Source organism: Porites lutea, chromosome 1, assembly GCF_958299795.1.
Source record: "Porites lutea chromosome 1, jaPorLute2.1, whole genome shotgun sequence".
Lineage (NCBI taxonomy): Eukaryota > Metazoa > Cnidaria > Anthozoa > Scleractinia > Poritidae > Porites > Porites lutea.
The window spans coordinates 33812663-33822662 of NC_133201.1; the positions used below are offsets into that span (position 1 = coordinate 33812663).

Consider the following 10000-nt stretch of genomic DNA (forward strand, 5'->3'; position numbering starts at 1 on the left):
TAGCAATACATAGCCCTACATAGCCATACATAGCCCTACATAGCCCTACATAGCCCTACATAGCAATACATAGCCCTACATAGCCATACATAGCCCTACATAGCCCTACATAGCCCTACATAGCCTTACACAGCCCTACACAGCCCTACATAGCCATACACAGCCATACACAGCCCTACATAGCCATACATAGCCATACATAGCCATACATAGCCATACACAGCCATACATAGCCCGTCATAGCCTTACATAGCCCTACATAGCCCTACATAGCGCTACATAGCCCTACACAGCCCTACACAGCCCTACATAGCCATACATAGCCATACATAGCCCTACATAGCCCTACATAGCCCTACATAGCCCTTCACAGCCCTACACACCCATACATGGCCATACATTGCCATACATAGCCATATATAGCCATACATAGCCATACACAGCCCTACATAGCCATACATAGCCCTATAGCCATGTATGGCTGTGTATGGCTGTGTAGGGCTATGTAGGGCTATGTAGGGCTATGTATGGCTGTGTATGGCTATATAGGGCTGTGTAGGGCTATGTAGCGCTATGTAGGGCTATGTAGGGCTATGTATGGCTGTGTATGGCTATGTATGGCTATGTAGGGCTATGTAGTGTCATGTATGGCTGTGTATGGCTGTGTATGGCTATGTAGGGCTGTGTAGGGCTGTGTAAGGCTATGTAGGGCTATGTAGGGCTATGTAGGGCTATGTATTGCTATGTAGGGCTATGTAGGGCTATGTATGGCTGTGTAGGGCTAGGTAGGGCTATGTATGGCTATGTATGGCTATGTAGGGCTCTTTATGACTATGTAGGGCTATGTAGGGCTGTGTAGGGCTATGTAGGGCTATGTAGGGCTATGTAGGGCTGTTTATGGTTTTGTATGGCTATGTATGGCTATGTAGTGCTATGTAGGGTTATGTTTAGTTATGTATGGCTATGTATGGCTATGTATGGCTATGTATTGCTATGTAGGGCTATGTAGGGCTATGTAGGGCTATGTAGGGTTATGTATGCCTATGTATGGCTATGTAGGGCTATGTAGGGCTATGTAGGGCTATGTATGGCTATGTATGGCTATGTATGGCTATGTATGGCTATTTAGGGCTTTGTAGGGCCACGTATGGCTATGTAGGGGTATGTAGGGTTGTGTATGGTTATGTATTGCTATGTAGGGCTATGTATGGCTATGTAGGGCTATGTAGGGCTATGTAGGGCTATGTAGGGTTATGTATTGCTATGTATGGCTATGTAGGGCTATGTAAAGTTATGCCATATATTAACTAACGGGGAACCACTATATGATGCTTACACCACTTACCTGCCAGAAAAAAATCCTTAAGTATCGTTATCGATGTGTACCATGCATAGTTCCAGGCTTCTCTCGGTGGAAAGATGACCCATATTACAACAGAAGTCGCACGTTTGTGTTTCATGTTGTTCATTCTTGATATCGTGCTTATCTCTGGAAATTCCACAATGAGAGCAGTTCTTTATAAGTTTGGCGGTGTAGATAATCTTTATATTGGTACAGTAACAAAGCCAAAAGTAGAGAAAACTAAGGTGTTAATCCGCGCTCACTACACGGCGATCAATGGAGCTGACACATTACAGCGCCGGGGGTAATATCCTCCTCCTGCGGGGGAATCAGACATCCTAGGGCTAGAAGTTGCTGGTGTGATAGAGGAGATTAGCGAGAAATGTACTGGAAAGTGGACGTAAGTATTTAACACAGTATAAAACACTTGCGTCGATATCTATGGAGGGGGCATATGGATGTGGAACCCTCCCCCCCCCCCTTCGCCACCTCCTCCCCAGGGGGATTTCCATTTTTTTATCCTAACCCCCCCTCTAAAGATGACTGGAAACCAAACACTCAAATTTTTGTGGGCGCCCTTTCAAAAATTTGTCTGCATTAAGGGACAAAATTTTGTCGGCATCTCTGAAAAAAAAAATCAGCAACCCCTATTCAAAAACCCGTCATCCTTACAGGGACAGGGAAAAGGGAGGTCAAGAAAGGAACTGTCTGAAGATTCATCATCATCATCATCAATCTTTATTTATACACGAAATCGTATCATTTTACATGGTCTTCCTAGGAATCGTGTTTAAGACTAGACTAAAATACTAAGAGTAAAAGACTAAGGAACTATTGACTATAATGTTAAAAATACAAAAACTTACATTATGGATAATAAGAGTTACAATGGGTCATGGTGTATTAGAAAAATCTTTCCCATGAATTGAAGTTTTAAAAACATTTAAACTGGGCAGTTTCCTAATCTCTGAGGGAATCTTGTTCCACAGAACAGATCCTCTGTAGTGTAGGCTCCTTTTTGCAGACTCAGTTTTGGGTCTGGGGACATAATAATTTAACTCAGAATTTCTAAGATTGTGTGAATGTACATTTGAGGTGTTGGTAAAGATCCGCCTCAGATACGATGGGGAAAGATTATTATGGATTTTATACATTGTCACAGCCAACTGTTTAAGTCTTGCATATTCTAGCCTTTCCCAGCCAAGCTCATCCAACAAAACACTTGAGCGAACGTCATAGTTAGAAAAAGTGAGAATTCTAGCAGCCCTATTCTGCAGTTTTTTAAGTTTGTCTGCTAGTCCCTTATTGATATTACCCCAAACGGCACCACAGTAATTAAAATATGGCATTACCAGTGCATTGTACATGTTCACTCTAGTATCAAATGGTATAAAATGACTTACACGCCTTAAGATAGCAATACCAGCGGATATTTTCTTTGAAATGGTATGAATGTGTGGGCGCCAGTTCAAAGATTCATCAGTTTGAACTCCAAGGGATTTATGTTTAATTACTCTTTCTAAGGGTGTATTATTGACTTTGACTGTGAAGTCACTGTTTATTTGGGATAACTTAAATTGGCTCCCTATAAGCATGTATTTAGTCTTCTTAACATTTAAAGTTAATTTGTTTGCTGACAGCCATGACTGGATTAAATTCATATCATAATTCATTTTATGTTCAAGGACACATGGGTCTTCTGCAGATGTGGTAAGGGTAGTATCATCTGCATACATTCTGGGTTTTGAAAACAAATTACATGAAGGGAGATCATTAATATAAATAGTGAATAAGAGAGGGCCTAAAATAGACCCCTGTGGAATACCACATGTTATATTACAGAAATCAGATTGAACTCCATCAATGAACGTTTGTTGCTTTCGGTCAGATAGATAGGACTGGAACCAGTTAAGGGATTGAGAACTGACCCCATAGAGTTTAAGCTTTCCCAGAAGGATAGCATGATCCATGGTATCAAAAGCTTTTTTCAAGTCCAGGAATATCACACCATTTAAGAGACTGTCGTCAATATTCCATAGCCATTCATTCGTAGCCTCAAGTAAAGCTGTTTCAGTGGAAAACATAGGTCTGAAGCCAGATTGTGATTCAGTAAACAAGTTATTATTATGTAATTATTCATATAATTGATTAAAAACAACTCTTTCAATTAATTATTAAGATTATTGAACATATTGGGCAAATACGGAGGGGGCTATCATGTTCTAGTGAAATTTCCCAAATTATCACATAATTTGCCCATTGTTTGTTTTGTTGTAAGTTGTTTTAACCTGGGCGCCATGAAAAGCTATGTTTGGTTTTGTTTGTTGAATAAATTATTTCTGCTCTTTTTCTTCTTTTTCCTTCTCTCTCTGTCACACAATGTTGCATGACAGTAAGACAGAGGTGCCAGAACTGGACTAGTTCTTGATGTGACAGGGATATAAAACAGAATGACACTGATGAAGAATAACTGGGGGAAGGAAAGGGACTACACAGCCTGTACTGAGTCCATGAGGATGTCTGAGTTATCCTTATGGGTCTGACTGCATCAACAAAATTAAACCTGGTTTTAATTTCTTAACTCACTGCTGGTATCTATTTGACCAGTCCATTAGTGTAGGATTTATCAGATACACTACTATAGAAATTTTTGAAAAGATTTTCTTCTTTTAATTCAGTAAAAAGGATTGTTATGATCACTGTGTTCTTTTCTTTTTTTTTTTCTTTCATAGGAAAGGTGACCATGTTATGGCCTTGTTAGGTGGTGAGTACAAAAGTTTTGTTATTTCTACCTACTTGAAGGATATCTGTGTTTGAAGTCAGTCACCAAATCTCCCAGATAAAATCGACATTCAGGCTTTTCTATGCCTTAGTTTGGAATTAAGGCCATTTAATTTCTTCAAAAATTTTACTTTTTTAATTGACAGCAGAATTTCTGCGGCAAATTGCATAAATTTCTTCACTGACGGAGATTATTTTTGTCAGTACAATAATTATGAAAGTGAATTTTGGTGGTTTGTTCTTTGCCTTACAAATGTCCTAAGCCAATAATGTACCAGTATCATACTTTGGGCACTGGGTCAAGTGGTGTTTTATATCAGAGGGTTGTGGGGGGAGGGGGGGGTGGATAGCCTGAATTTCAGACGATTACTGAGGGAGTAAAAATGACTCGAAGTAATTGTCTGAAATTCAGGCTAGGGGCGGGGGTGGAGTGAAGAACAAACAATAGAGTTCATGTCCGCAGGCATAAAATAATACATGACTATGTTTTGGGCCTGACTCAGCCTCATTTTGAGCCACTAGGCTCTTGCTGTTATGTTGTATTGTTAGTTAATCACTAGTCTTAATTTTTATAAATTGTAATTATCATACGGCATGTCTGAAAACCAGCTTGCTGAGCCATTTACCGTGTTTAAATAAAGTTGGTTGATTGATTGATTGATTGATTGATTGAGCCTAACGTGAAAATGACCCGTAAGTCAGGCCCTAAAAAGAGTGGTACTCATGTAAGACATTCATTTAAGTTTACAATGTACAATGTTTAATAGTCAGGGCTGTAGTTTAAATAGCTAGAGGCAAGACAAGGCTAAATAGCCTTGTCTACATGCTGTAAATTTTGATTCTTTATTGAATAAAATACATTCAGTCCTCAGTTGAACTAGATTGATTTTTCTGAAAAGAAAGAAAACTGAAAATATTATTTCAGAGCTTTTGGATTTTAAAATTTTCTGGGGTAGGGCTTGTCCCCAGACCCTTGTAAGGGCCTTGCACCTTCAACAACCACTCCAGTTATGCCAAAAGTCTGGCTAAAACTCTTATAGTAGTGCTGTAAATTGAAGGAACATGTTTTTTACTGTCTTCTAAATTTACTATAAGTTGGTTTTTAAAGGTGGAGGTTATGCTGAGTATGTGGCTGTTGATGAAGCACTTGTAATGCCTGTCCCAGACTCTTACAAACTCTCGGATGCTGCGGCCATCCCTGAAGTTTGGTTAACAGCATATCAACTATTGCATTTTCTTGGCAAAGTTAAGAGTGGTGAAGTAGTATTAATCCATGCCGGGGGCAGCGGCGTTGGTACTGCTCTGGTACAACTGTCAAGGTTAGCTGGAGCAAGGCCTTTTGTTACTGCGGGATCAGAGGAAAAGATTAAGATGGCTGAGTCACTAGGAGCTGAAGGAGGCTTTGACTACAAAACAGGAAATTTCTCCAGTTGGGTGGAAAATGTTACAAATGGTACTTGTTGTTCTGGCTAAAAATGATTCCTAAACTTGCTAAGAATTATGTACTGTGGATGTACGCATCACCTATATTTTTTTTATTACAGTCGAACCCTACTTTACAGACATCTTCCTAATATGGACACCTTGTTACTATGGATAGTTTTCCTTGTACCTAGTCCTTATATTTTCTCTAAATTCAGCCCACTTAACACGGACACCGCGTTAATATAGGGACACTTTCTATGGCCCCCTAAGTGTCTGTATTAACAGAGTTTGACTGTAGTTTAAAATTTACAAGCCAGCTTACAGGGCTAGAAGTTTTTGTTAATTTGTTCTTTGCTTGACTGAAATTCTAAGCCTGTTCTTTCCCTAAATGCTCAAAAGCTTCTGTTGCTAATGGATACAAAGAGGTGTGGCAAAGTAACAAGCACACAAACATAACTTGCTTTGAAACTCAATCTTGATCTGATTGTTGAAGTTCCCACTAAAGGTTCCTTACAAAGTCTTAGGGGACTAAAATACCTATTCTAACATCCCACCCCCATGGCATTATAATCAACCCAAAAAATAAGAAAATGAAAATAAGAAAAGAAATAAATAAAGAAAAAAAATTTGCTTAACTGGAGTTTGTATGCTTAAATTAAGATCTATTATTGTTTTATTTTCTTCTAGGTCGAGGAGCAAATGTCATCCTTGATTGTGTGGGAAGCTCATTTTGGGAACAGAATATAAAGAGTCTTGCTGTTGATGGTCGTTGGATCTTGTATGGTCTTTTGGGTGGCAGTAATGTCTCAGGTGACCTCCTCAGGGACATCCTAAGGAAAAGAGCTTCACTTATAGGAACGACACTGAGGAGTAGATCCCTTGGTGTAAGTTATTATTCTTTTGTTTCAGGATCTCTACATTGTCAATACCAAATGTAGATAGAAATTTAGTTGAGAAATTTAGAAATTTTAAAGTTGAACCTCTTAACGATGGCCACCTTGCAGGGGCGCCCAACGAGAATATAGTTCAAAACCACTTAAACATAGCATTGTTGAACGTATTTTAGTATTTAAATGGTAGATCTATATAGGCATATTTTTATCCCCTAAACTTTTTCATCTGTTCGGATTTCCTAGCTAAAAGTCTAGTGATCCAAAAATTATAGGGATCAAGACTTACCTTTCCGAAAATTTCAGCCAGAGAAAAGGCTCCCGAAATTTCTAGGTGACCTTTTAAGGGTAAAAATCCTTTAAAAATGGGCAATTATACCATTTTTTAGATGTTCGAAAATCCTAGGAGAGGCAGGCAAGCAAGAAATTGTACAAAAAATGTTCCGAAAATTCTAGATCTCAAATCGTCTTCTGAACAGATATTTTCCCCTGACCTTGGGGACAGAAGAAAGTGGCCATTGTGAAGAAGTGGCCATTGTAGAGAGCTTTAAACAAGAGTCAATATGTATGGATTTTTTGTTCACCGGGATGAAAAAAAGTGGCGGTTTTAGAGAGGTGGCCATTGTAGAGAGGTTGGTGTTGGCGGAGGTTCGACTGTACATCAACCACAGCCAAACCCTGCTTCATAGACACCCACTTAATATGGACACCTCGTCATTACGGACAGCTTGCTTTGTCTCTTGGGAAAGAAAGTCCTTACATTTTCTCTAAATTCAACCTGCTTTCTACAGACACTCCATTAATATGGACACTTTCTAAGGCCTTCTCAGTGTCCGTACTAACAGGGTTTACAGTACAGAATCCCCACAGTTAATAACGAAAAAGTGGAAGAGGGCAACGGGGTGGGAATGTGGGGGAGGCGGGAAGTGGAAGGAAAAGGGGGAAATTATGCAAAACTCCTGATTATTTTGCGATTGTAAAAGGGCTAATAAAGGGGTGGGAGGCAGAAATGCTAGGCACGGGAGGTGGGTGGTTCGGACCCCCCTAAACACCACCCCCCCGGCCCCTCTATCTGAAAACAGCATTGTGGTATTAGTGCAGCAAGAAGACCCCCTGCAAGTACTTTTACGATGCCTTACACAAAAAACGGCTTATCATTATTTTCCCCCATTCTTTTGCAGTACAAAAGAGAACTGGTACAAGAGTTTTCAGAAAGAATTGTTCCACAGTTTGCAAATGGAAGACTAAAGACTATTGTGGATTCAGTTTTCACCATGGATCAAATCCAGCTAGCTCACAAAAGAATGGAGTCGAATGAAAATATCGGGAAAAGTATTATACAAATTAGGCCAGATGATACAAATACTGAAGAAACCAAATCTGAACTCTAACCTTTATATTGTTTGCTTATATTTATTTATTGCTTTTGTCTCATTACAAAATTCTCCCTATTTTAAAATAAGCAGTGCTTTTTTTTGTGCGGGGGGGGGGGGGGGGTTCACTAACATGGCCACCGTTTCTTGTTTTGGTAAACTAACACATGACAGAGGCGATGCCATTAATATGAACGAATGGAACAAAATTAAACCGAGCTATAACAGGTACCGTCTGACTTGATTCAATACTCCATGTGGAGTCACGATGGCATCAAGACTGGTCACACTTTGTTGGCGAGTAAGTGAAGTGTTGTATGCGATACTACGCCGCATTCCATCTGAAGTCATGACGTTATGTTCAAGACTGGTCACACTTTCTTGGCGTGTAAGTGAAACGTTGCATTAGGTACTAAGCCGCGTTCCATCTGAAGTCATGACGTTATGTTCAAGACTGGTCACTCTTTCTTGGCGTGTAAGTTTAACATTGCATTAGGTAATATATAGATTTAGCCAGGGCTAAAAGCGATGCTCCCATCAATAAATTTATATTTTAAGTTAAACAATAAACTTGTAATCCACAAATCAGTTAACTTAAGGGCACATTCATGTGACTTTTAAGGGAAAGGATAAGTTATTTTAGAGTGAAACATCTTACATCGAGTTGATAGCCTAAATATGTACACCCAAAACATAGCAAAAAATAACCCAAAAAATATATTCGATCACATTCAAGAGCCATAATGGCTCTTGATCACAGTAGATTAGGCCTCGAAAACAAATTCTTGGAAAACAAATCAGGCCGAATTTTTTTGCGTTTGATAGGTTTACTTTACAAATTCTTGCCAACAAATCTGAGGTTGTGTAAACCAACCTTTTATACTTTTTATACATCACATCTGAGGTGAAACAGTACCTTTTTATCATACAGACCTCGGACAGTATATACGGTATTTCACAATTTTTCAAGACAAATTGCACTCTGTCAATGTTCAGGACGATCAATCGTGGGCTTTTAGCGAAACCGTTCAAAAAATTTCCAAAATCACCCATACGGCCACCTGGTTTTCATTTCTAGTGCGAGCTGTCAGTCATGGTCGAGTGTTTGAATGAACTTTAACAGAGATACGCTTCAACATAATCGCAAATTTATTATCATTATTTTTTGTTATTTAATGGTTTCAGTTATAACGACGTGTAATCTTATAAAGCGTTTGATACGCGCGACGTTTATTATTTTTACATATAAGTCAACTTGATGTGAGATGCTTCACTCTAAAATCACTTAGCTTTCCCCTCAAAAGCCACATGAATGTGCCCTTAAGTTAACTGATTTGTGGATTACAAGTTTATTGATTGATTTAAATTATATATTTATTAATGGGAGCTTCGCTCTTTAGCCCTGGCTAAATCTACATATTAATATCTACAAACGGTTAGACTTTGTAGCAGGGCTGTCACAAACGTCAAGATGCCTCGTATATGTAATTAGTAGGTGAGGGATAGAACAGCCACGAAGTTCTTTTGGTTCTATTTCCTTTCCGTTTCCCATGAAAGTAGCAGTGGCGGATGGAGGGGCTCGGGGGGCCCGGTCCCCCCCCCCCCCCCAATTATTTTGGATCAAACCGAAAAAATGTTTTTTGGAGCCCCCCCCCCCCCAACCTTATCTAAGGGTCTGGGTGACCATTCCCCCCCCCGCCTTATCTCAAGGTTTGGATCCGGCACTGAGTTGTCTGAGGTGATGCTTGTACATCCCCGATCCAGTCCTTGGTGTGGTCTTCTATCTCCAATTAACATTCGCGTTAGGAGGCATTCATAACTTGTTATTTCATTGATTTTAAAATGCGTCACAAGTAGTCTGCAAAAAGTCCCCAAATCAGTGTTGTAAAATCCCTGAAAAGCAGGGGGGAGGGGTAGATAATAAGATTTTTACAATTTAAAGTTTTCAAGGTATGTAGGTGAATACAGAATAATACGCCTTTTTCACTTCTTATTTTGCGAAAATATTGTTTGTAATTTGGCCTAATCCAAAGCACAAGTTAGCCATCTTTTGACCGACCGGGCCTAGAGTGAGGTAGATCAACTCAGCCAATTAGGAAGTAAAGGAGAAAATAACCATCAAGGCATATATCGTCTAAAGATGGCTAGTCGCTTAATTAACCTAGTGTTTAGCCAAAGTTTTGTAAAAA

The 10000-nt window shown here is 39.4% G+C and overlaps 2 pseudogenes; one reads left to right on the top strand and one right to left on the bottom strand.

The window, feature by feature from the left end:
• LOC140948801 (pseudouridylate synthase 7 homolog) overlaps positions 1-10000 on the bottom strand; it is an 87510-nt pseudogene that overhangs the window by 22410 nt on the left and 55100 nt on the right.
• On the top strand, positions 1498-7874 carry LOC140937507 (quinone oxidoreductase PIG3-like; annotated as a pseudogene).